Below are 9,079 nucleotides of genomic sequence, written 5' to 3' on the forward strand. Positions count from 1 at the left end.
CACACTCTTCCCTCCTTCCTGCCATAGTCGGTGTTATCGCCCTTTCATTTCCATCGATCCGACGGCAGAAAGTGATAGCCCTTTGTTACTTTCTCTGTATTTCCTCGTCTCCGGGTAAGCTCGAACATCTTCTAATGCTCCTTGGTCATTTGGATTTGTGCTTCTGTGTATGGTCTGTTCTTATTACCCTCTGCCCATTTTAATTGGATCGTTTGCCTTTTTGTTATCAGTTTGTAAGATATTAAACCTTTGGGAGCACCTGGTTAGCAGTTTACCTAATCTGGTTCTTCATCCCCCTAGGAGCTGCCAGACCACACATGCTGCCTCCCTTGGGCTCAGGACAGCCACAGGCTGAGTTCTGCACAACGGATGGGTGGAAGTGGGGAAGACTAGTTCCAGGTCAGTAGTTTATGGAAGACTGCCCACTTGGGAGCCTCCCTACTAATTCCACTTCCCTAACAACCCTGGAAGTCATGTGTTAAAGACCATAAGCGCATAATATGGGAGAAGCCTGGGTTCCTAAATGTCTGCCTGGAGGAGAGCTGCCTGCCAGGATCCCTGTCGGGATCATCCAGCATTTGCTTGGTGAGAGTGAGAAATTCATTTCTATTGTGTTAGCCCATAGCACGTGGTGGGTTTATATGTACAGTAGTTAGAGCTGCCCCGACCAACACGCCCACCACCTGCCGTAGGTGTTATGGCTGTCCCCCAAACTATCATTTGTGTATCGACTTCACTTGCAGTAAAATTTAAGTTATAAAATGTTTATATTTGGTTCTGCTGCTGTGGCACAGCAGTAGTACAAGTGCCCTGAAGGGTGGAAGCCATATGCCAACCACGGGTTCAGCTCTCCAGGTCAGCCAGAAACATGCCAGGTGTAAACATGCTGACACCAAAGATCCTGAGGAGCCAAAGGACTGAGGAGAGAGGATTGCAGTGTGTCAACGGTCAAGAGGGCTTCTCTCTCTCATGTGCACATTAAGGACGCACTCTATCATTTAAAAAAGTTTCCATTTTCTTGTACTTCTACTTTTTTATAGCCTTTATACTTTCTCTCTTAAATGATTGCTTAGAGCTTTTTATAAGTATAGATTCTAAGATCCGACCGATAAAATTCTGCCGTCAGCAATCCGTAGTGAAGCCAGGAAATCTAGATTTTTATAAAGCTCCCGGATCATCTGCTGCATCCACAGAACTGGAGAATGTTGCTTAGACCATCAAGGTGGCAGCCCCCGCCCAGCGGAAGTAACTCTGGGGGTCGTGACCAGCCTTCTCACCCATTGGTACCTCTGAGAATAATCTTACCTGTTTTCGCAAGCAGATTTCTAGAAGCATCTGAAAAGAGCCTACCTGAACCTGTGTGTTAGCATCATTGTGGGGAGGTCCTGGGTTCAAATCTAGCTTCTTCCATTTTCTACAGTGTGCACTTGGGCAAGCAAACTAACATTTCTGGGCCTTCCTTCTTTTTTATACAAAGGGAAGAATGGTGATGATAATTCCCACACTGTGATAGGAATGCCTACTTAACTTTAAGGGTCAAGGCAAAGATGAAGATATAGATAAAAATATTCAATCCTAAACCTGGTGCATGGAAGCAACCCAATAAATTATTACAAACGCTCAATTATGCAACCTTGTACAAGGAGATTTCAAAAAGTTCTTAATAAACTGGAACTAACAAGCCTGTGAGGGTCCCAGTGGCTAAGGAAACTGTGTAGTGAGAGTCCCAGATCCTGAGGCTTACAAAACACGCCAGGTACATGGGCACGCCCAAAATCCCAGCCGGATGGAGAAACAGAGGAGAAGGGGTTGTGATATGACCACGCTCCACTGGAGGATGCTTTCTCATTCTCTCTCTCTCTCTCTTTGGCAATCGTATCCACCCTCTGGCAATTCAAAAAAGGAGAAGAAATAAAGAAAAGGGAAAACATGGAATAAAAACAAGGCGATTTGAGTGCCAAAAAAAAATTGTGTGGTTTTTTATAATATTCATTTTTGTGAACTTAGAAAACTCTTCATATTTTTTTAGAGGTTTTTGCTATAGGGCGCGTGCGCTCACCAGACAGACAGAGAGAGACAGAGAGACAGAAAGCAAGAAATCACTCCCCAGGGGGGGATGGCCATGCCGTAATCCCTTCTCCTCCATTCTCCTCTCGCAATCTTGGGCACGCACGCACACATGCCCGGCGTGAGTTTTAAGCCACCAGGTCTGGGACGCAAACTGCAGTCGACTACATGGTAGTCCAGCGACATAGCCATTACGCTAACTGCTGGTCCCAACTCTTCATATTATTTAACCATAGATAGATAGATTTAAAGACCAATTTTATAAGCACAGGAAAATTCCAGAACTTATGTGACTTTCTCAAAGCTTAATTCTGTGTGCATTGTATTAGCACATTTGTGTATGGGGGGAGGTGGCATGTTGGCATATTTGTTATATGTGTGTGAGGTATGATGAATTGGCATACTTGTATATTTGTGTAAAAAATCCCCATGTTACATGTTAAGACTATGAGGTCCTCAGAAAAGTTTTGGATATTGTGACAATGACAACTGCTCAGGGGGTCTCAACTTATCGACAACCAAAACAAACAAACAAACAAACAAACAAAAACTGCCAACGTTAATTTAAGGAACTCATATTTATACTATCTTTTTCTTTTTTGGAGAGATTTTTGCTATAGGGCGTGTGCAGTCACCAGACAGACAGACAGGAAGCGAGAAATCATCCCCCAGAGGGGATGGCCATGCCACAATCCCTTCTCCTCCATTCTCCTCTCGGGATCTTGGGCACGCACGCACATGCGCCAGGCATGAGTTTTAAGCCACCGGGTCCGGACGCGAACCGCGGTCGACTACGTGGGAGTCCAGCGACATAGCCATTACGCTATCTTTTTTTTTTTTTTTTTTAATGATAGTGTGTGTGTGTATCCATGATAGAGAAAGACAGTGTGAGAGAGAGAAAGAAGCACCCTGGAGAAAGTCTCTTCACACTGATTCCCTTTCCCCAGCTCTCCAGCTCCTCAGGATGTTGGGTGCCTGTTCGAACACCCACTGTGTTTTCAGGCTGACCGAGGGATCTGAACCAGGTACAGCTATGTGGCCTCCAGCACTGCAGTCCCATAAGCTACACACTATGCCTTCTGACGGGACCTAGGGAACTCAGATTTACTGAGGGCTGGTCTGTGCCAGACACAGTGTTAAACTTGTCATTTACTCTCTTTTTCAATCCTTAAGTCATTCTATGTAATTGTGTGCTCTGCTCCCACCTGCAAGATAAGGAAATTGAGGCTCGAAGAGGCCGTGTTGCCTGTGGTTGCATAACTATGAAAGGGTAGATCAGAAATTGCATCCAGATACAGAGTTCTTTGGGGGATGGTGAAAACGTTCTAAAATTAGGTTACAGTAATGTTTGTGCAACTCTGTGAATATATGAAGTCACTGAATTGTACACTCTAACCAGGCAAACTTGATGTATGTAAGATAGCAATAAAGCTGTTTTTTAAAAATGTACAGCCAGGTCTACCTGACTCTGAAACTAGATTTGTATAAAATGCCTTCTGGTTTTAAAAGTGCTTATATGTGCATCCCTCATTGATATTCCACCTCCAACCCCCAACTCCCCCAACCACACACACACCCCAACCCCTGCATCTTCCCACCATCCCCTATAGCTGTGTAGACCTTGAAGCCCTAATGGGAGAGGGGAGATGGGTAAACAAAGCTGAAACCTCTTATATGGACTCTTAGGCCAGGTGGCCACCAAAACCACAGGGGCCAGAGGTGGGTCTTAGTCAGGAATCGGATCAGAATGTGTGGGAGCCAGTGCCCTTTCTAACTCACCAAAGCTTCAGCAAACCTCCTCAGCCTTTTAAATGCACATGCCAGGTACCAGGAGGTGGTGTGCTGGTTAAGGCACTAGACACTCCCACATGGCCAACCAAGTCTGGGTGGCTTACTTTCTCTCTTCTCTCTCTCCCTCTCTTTTTCTTTCTCTCTCTCTGATCAAATTAAAATAAATGAATGAAGAAAGAAAATTAAGTAAGTAATTCTTAAAAAAAAACAAAACTCTAGATCAACATATCCTATTAAAAAATCAAAATTAAGTAAAATGCACATGCCTACACTTACCTAAAATCCTCAGAGGAGAATAAAGGAGAAGGGATGGTGGCATGGCCACCTCCCCAGAAGTGCTTTCTCACTTTCCCTGTCCCTGTCTCTCTCTGACACTCTACAGCCAGTTCATGCACCCTGTAGCAAGTTTGTCTGTTTGTTTGTTTGAAGAAACAAAATGAATTTAAGAGAAAGGAATAATTATTGAAGATCCTAAAGAAGACTCAACAAATTGCTAAAAGAAGCCACTGAAGGGGACCAGCAGATGGCAGAATGGTTATGTTGCTAGACTCCTACGTAGTCAACTGTGTTTCAAGACCTGGACCCAGTGGCTTAAAATTCATGCCAGATGTGTGCATGTGTACCCAAAATACTGAGAGAAGAATGGAGGAGAAGAGATTGCAGCATGACCATCCCTCCTGGGGAGGTGATTTATCACTTTCTGTCTCTCTGTCTCTCTTAGTCTCTCCAGTGAGTGCAAGGGCACTATAGTAAAAATCTCTCTTTAAAAAAAAAAACAGTGCACTATAGTAAAAATCTCTCTTTTAAAAAAAAAAAAAATCTCTCTTAAAAAAAAGAAGTCACTGAAGAAAACTAAAGCAAGGTAAAACAATAAATGCTAAAAACTATAATTCAAAATATTTGTTCTAAAACTAAAATAAATACTGAAGCTACATATTTAAGAAAGTATGTTATCCACATTAGAATAATTAGAATACAGGCCTAGAATGGCCAACACCAAGACATAACATAGTAAAATGTCAAAACTCTGAAGAAAGAAAGGAAAAAAGAATGATTTAGTACCTAAGCAAGAGGAAAAAGTGACTTATAAGGGAAAGAAACTCCAACTACTATCAATCTTTTCAACAAAATTTTATTCTAGAAGAAGATAGCATATATTTGTAACTTTTCTGCAAGTCTAAAACTATTCTAAAATAAAATTATGCTAAAAATAATTTTTAACTCTGTCTTGGGAGTGCCATCAGGTGGCATAGTGGTTAAGATGCTGGACTCCCACATGGCCAGCCACAGTTCAAGTCCTGGACCCCACAGCTTGAAACTCAGGCTGTGCATATGTGCATGTGTGCCCAAAATCCCAGAAGAAGAATGGAGGAGAAGGGATTGTGGCATGGCCATCCCCCTGGGTGGGGTGATTTCTCACTTTCCCTCTCACTGTCACTCTCTGACCAACACATGTACCCTATGGCAAAAGCCTTAAAAAGAAAAAAGAAGCCTATCTTAAATTTGAACTAGAAATGCCAAATGAAATGAGGTATTTTGTCTTTAAATAGATGAGTCTGTGTGTGTCTGCATGTGCCCGTGTATATGTGTTTCTAGCTCTGCCAAAAACAAAACAACAACAACAACAAAAACTCAATAATGACCCAATAGCCAATCCAGTAGCAATGATTGGGTTGTTGGGAAAAATCATGACATATTTTCACATAGAAAAATATGTCATGATTTTCCCGACAACCTAATAGCATCACTGGCCCAAAGACTATAGTCTTCAAATATCATTTACAATCCAAAGACATGAAGAATTCGTAGCGGAATGGCGGGTTTCCGTTCTGGAGCAGGAACGATGCACGATAAGCCTAGGACATTTGGTCATGCCAGACAGCGAGGAAGCTATTGCAGACTTCCAGGTTCTTGTCAAAGGAGCAGAAGCCAAACTGAAGAGACGCCCTGTGGCCAAATATGGAACGTTTGGGGCTGCAAGAAGGCTAACAATTATAGTGGACTAGAACCAATTAAATACAGCTCATAAGTATATTAAGGAAAAAATGATATGTAAGCCAGAAATCATAGTTACAAATACATTTTTATAAAAAAAAAAAAACATAGTCATCTTCAGAGAGATGACAGAGAGCAAATTGGATGTTTTCAAAACTAGGTATATAAAACACTGAAGCATTTTCCCCGACTTTCTCACATGAGCTGTGCCACTAAGTACCCCCATAGGAGATGAGGGGTGACTCTTCTTATGTAATTATTCCAGTAATAAATGAAAAAGGAAGCCACCTGGTGCCAGCTGGTTAAGGTGACTGGATCCCATGTGGCTGACTGCAGATTGAGTCCTAGATGGCTTGAAAAACAAACCCAAGGAGCCAGCAGGTGGCATGGTATTTAAGGGTGCTGGACTCCCACATGGCTGACCTCGGTTCAAGTCCCAGACCTGGAGGCTTTCTTGCTTTCTCTGTCTCTCTCTCTCTCTCTCTCTCTCTCTCTCTCTCTCTCACTCTGTTCCTCTCTGATCAAAATAAAACAAACAAATAAAATAAATAAAGTTAAATAAAATAATTCTTAAAGCACACACACACACACCCAAGCATGTGTGTGCATACCAAAAATCCCAAAAAGGGTCAGGGAGATGGAGAAAGGATTGCAGTGTGAGCATCCCTTACATAGCATGCTTTCTCACTTTCTCTCTATCTCTCTCCCCAGTGAATGCATGTGCCCTCTGGCAAATTTAAATAAATGAATGAATGAAAAATCAGATCAACCCTGTAGCATAGCAATTAAGTACTACACCTAGCGATGGTTCAAATCCTGGCCCTGGCAGCTTGAAAAACACACAGGGAGTGTGTGTGCATCCCCCAAATCCTGATGGGATGAAGAAATGAAGGGAAAAAGGATTGCAGTGTGACCATGCCCCCTTCAGAACTACTCTTTCTCTCTCTCTCTCTCTCTCTCTCTCTCTCTCTCTCTCATGTGCCCTGTGGAAATAAATACATAAATCGTGAAATGACAGAATGTTAGTACCTTGTAACCCCTAACTGAATGGATAACCAATTGAACATCAGTGGCTGCTAATACAAAAGACTAAAAAGCAGACATCACATGCCTCGTAATAGAACATACGCCATAAGCGATGCAGCTAAAGGGCTCGAACATGCATGTGACCGTCACCTCTGGATCCAGCTACCAATCTGCAGGGCAGAGGAAGATACTGAGCTTCACCAACACAGTGCAGTCAGTAAGGACAAGTTTGTGGAAGACTCCATAAATCAAATGGATCAGGTTCTTCTAAAGAAAGATCATAAGACAAGATAGAGGAAAACCTGTAGTTTAAAAGAGATGCAAAAGATATGTCAGACTTTTTTTTATTTTTTTAAAGGTTTTGCCTTAGGGTGTGTACATTCCCAAGGGAAAGATAAGAGACAGTGAGAAGGAAAGTTAGAAATCAACCCCCGGGGGTGACGGCCACCCCACAACCCCTTCTCCTTTATTCCCCTCCTAGCATCTTGGGCATGCATGCACACATGCCTGGCATGATTTTCAAGCCATTGGGTTTGGGACTCAAACCACAGTCAGACATCTGGGAGTCCAGCGACGTAACAGCTAACACCACCGGCTGGTCCCATGTCAGATTCTTTTTTTTAAAGAACAAAATTTCACTTTAGTATAGGGATGCACAAGTAGGGTGATGAAACTGTTATGTGCATGGAATAAATTACTAGAAAAGCAGGGTAGTGGTTGTTTCTGAGGGAATAGAGAAGGTTGTCATCAGGACAGGGTATATGGAAGGACTTCTAAGTTAACTGGCAGAATTCCATTTTTCACCTGGGTGGTGGTTAGAAAGGTGTTCACCTTATTAAAGTCCCCTTAGCAATCATTTGTGTTGTGTGGGTTTTTCTGTTTGTGTTTTGTTTTACAGCGAAAGGGTTAAAAATGAGCAAAATAAACGTTTTGTCATCAGAACGCTTTCAACTTTCAGCTAAAAAGAATGCCAGTGGAAAATGTAAAGGGCAGCAAAGTACCTCCTGTAGCCAAAGAAAAAATTGAAGAAATGTCTCCTAATCTGAAGATGTTTTCAATAGGCTACAGAAAGGAATACATAGGCTGCTATACAGGAGTAATCCTTACAGGAAATCGTTTCTAGAAGGCCTTTTGACTAAGAAGGCTGAGAGCTTAAGCTATTGCCAAGGAGTTGCTCAGGGCAACCTCAGCTCAAGCCAGGAAAGGCACTGCTTCCTGGTAAAGAGGAGGTGGCCGCCTGGTGTAGCCAGAATCACCCAATGAGTCAGGAAACCTGCATTCCCGTTTTAGCCCAGCTCTGCCTCCCTGTGTGACCCTGGATGAATCACTTAAACTCGGTCTCTCTGTCAGCAAAATGGGGAGTAGGTGTTGAATGAGAGAATCCAGAGGCTCTTCCAGCTCAAATTCGCATGTTTTTTTTTTTTTTAAAGGTTTTTGCTATAGGGCGCATGCGCTCGCCAGACAGACAGAGACAGAGAGACAGAAAGCGAGAAATCACCCTCCAGAGGGGATGGCCACGCCGCAATCCCTTCTCCTCCATTCTCCTCTCGGGATCTTGGGCACGCACGCACACGCACCCAGCGTGAGTTTTAAGCCACCGGGTCCGGGACGTGAACCGCGGGCGACTATGTGGGAGTCCAGCGACATAGCCATTACACTAACTGCTGGTCCTAAATTCGCATGGTTTTATGATTCTAAAGCAGAGTCTCTGAGTGTGATCTGCCAACCACCTGTGTTAGAACTGCAGCTTGGGGCCACCAGGTGTCATGGAGGTTAAGGGGTCTGGATCCCACAAAGTGCCAACTTTGCAGTTCAAGTCCCAGATCCAGTAACTTTTTAAAAATGCCCGTCTTGTGAACATGCATGTCCCAGATCCCAAGAGGAGAATGAAGGAGAAGGAGTTGCAGTACTCTATCGATTTCCAGTGAGCACACACACCTATATCAAAAGAGAGAGAGAAAGGGAGAGAAGAAAAATAAAAGAATTGCAGCTTGGTTAAAAGGGCAAATTCTTGGGCTGGCTCTGTGGCCTGTTAGTTAAAGCAGCCAGACCCACATAGCCAACAGCACAGTTCAAGTCCCAGAGCTCGTGACTGGAGAAACATGCAGGAGGGATAAATAAAGGAAAAGGGGTCATGGTGCCACCATTCCCCATGAAACGTGTGCTTTCTCCCTCTCCCTCTTCCTCTGCCAAGAAAAAA

The 9,079-nt window shown here is 43.3% G+C and overlaps 1 long non-coding RNA gene across 1 annotated transcript in view; it reads left to right on the plus strand.

Moving 5' to 3' along the window:
- Positions 1 to 35: 35 nt before the first annotated feature.
- The window catches only part of LOC102468194 (uncharacterized), an 11,732-nt gene continuing 2,688 nt past the window's right edge, over positions 36 to 9,079 (plus strand). The window contains exons 1-2 of the long non-coding RNA XR_337447.2: positions 36 to 114; positions 301 to 399. This is a non-coding gene — a long non-coding RNA (uncharacterized LOC102468194). The remainder of the gene's footprint in view (positions 115 to 300; positions 400 to 9,079) is intronic.

Source organism: Tupaia chinensis, unplaced genomic scaffold, assembly GCF_000334495.1.
Source record: "Tupaia chinensis unplaced genomic scaffold, TupChi_1.0 Scaffold146140_1, whole genome shotgun sequence".
In the NCBI taxonomy this organism is placed as follows: domain Eukaryota; kingdom Metazoa; phylum Chordata; class Mammalia; order Scandentia; family Tupaiidae; genus Tupaia; species Tupaia belangeri.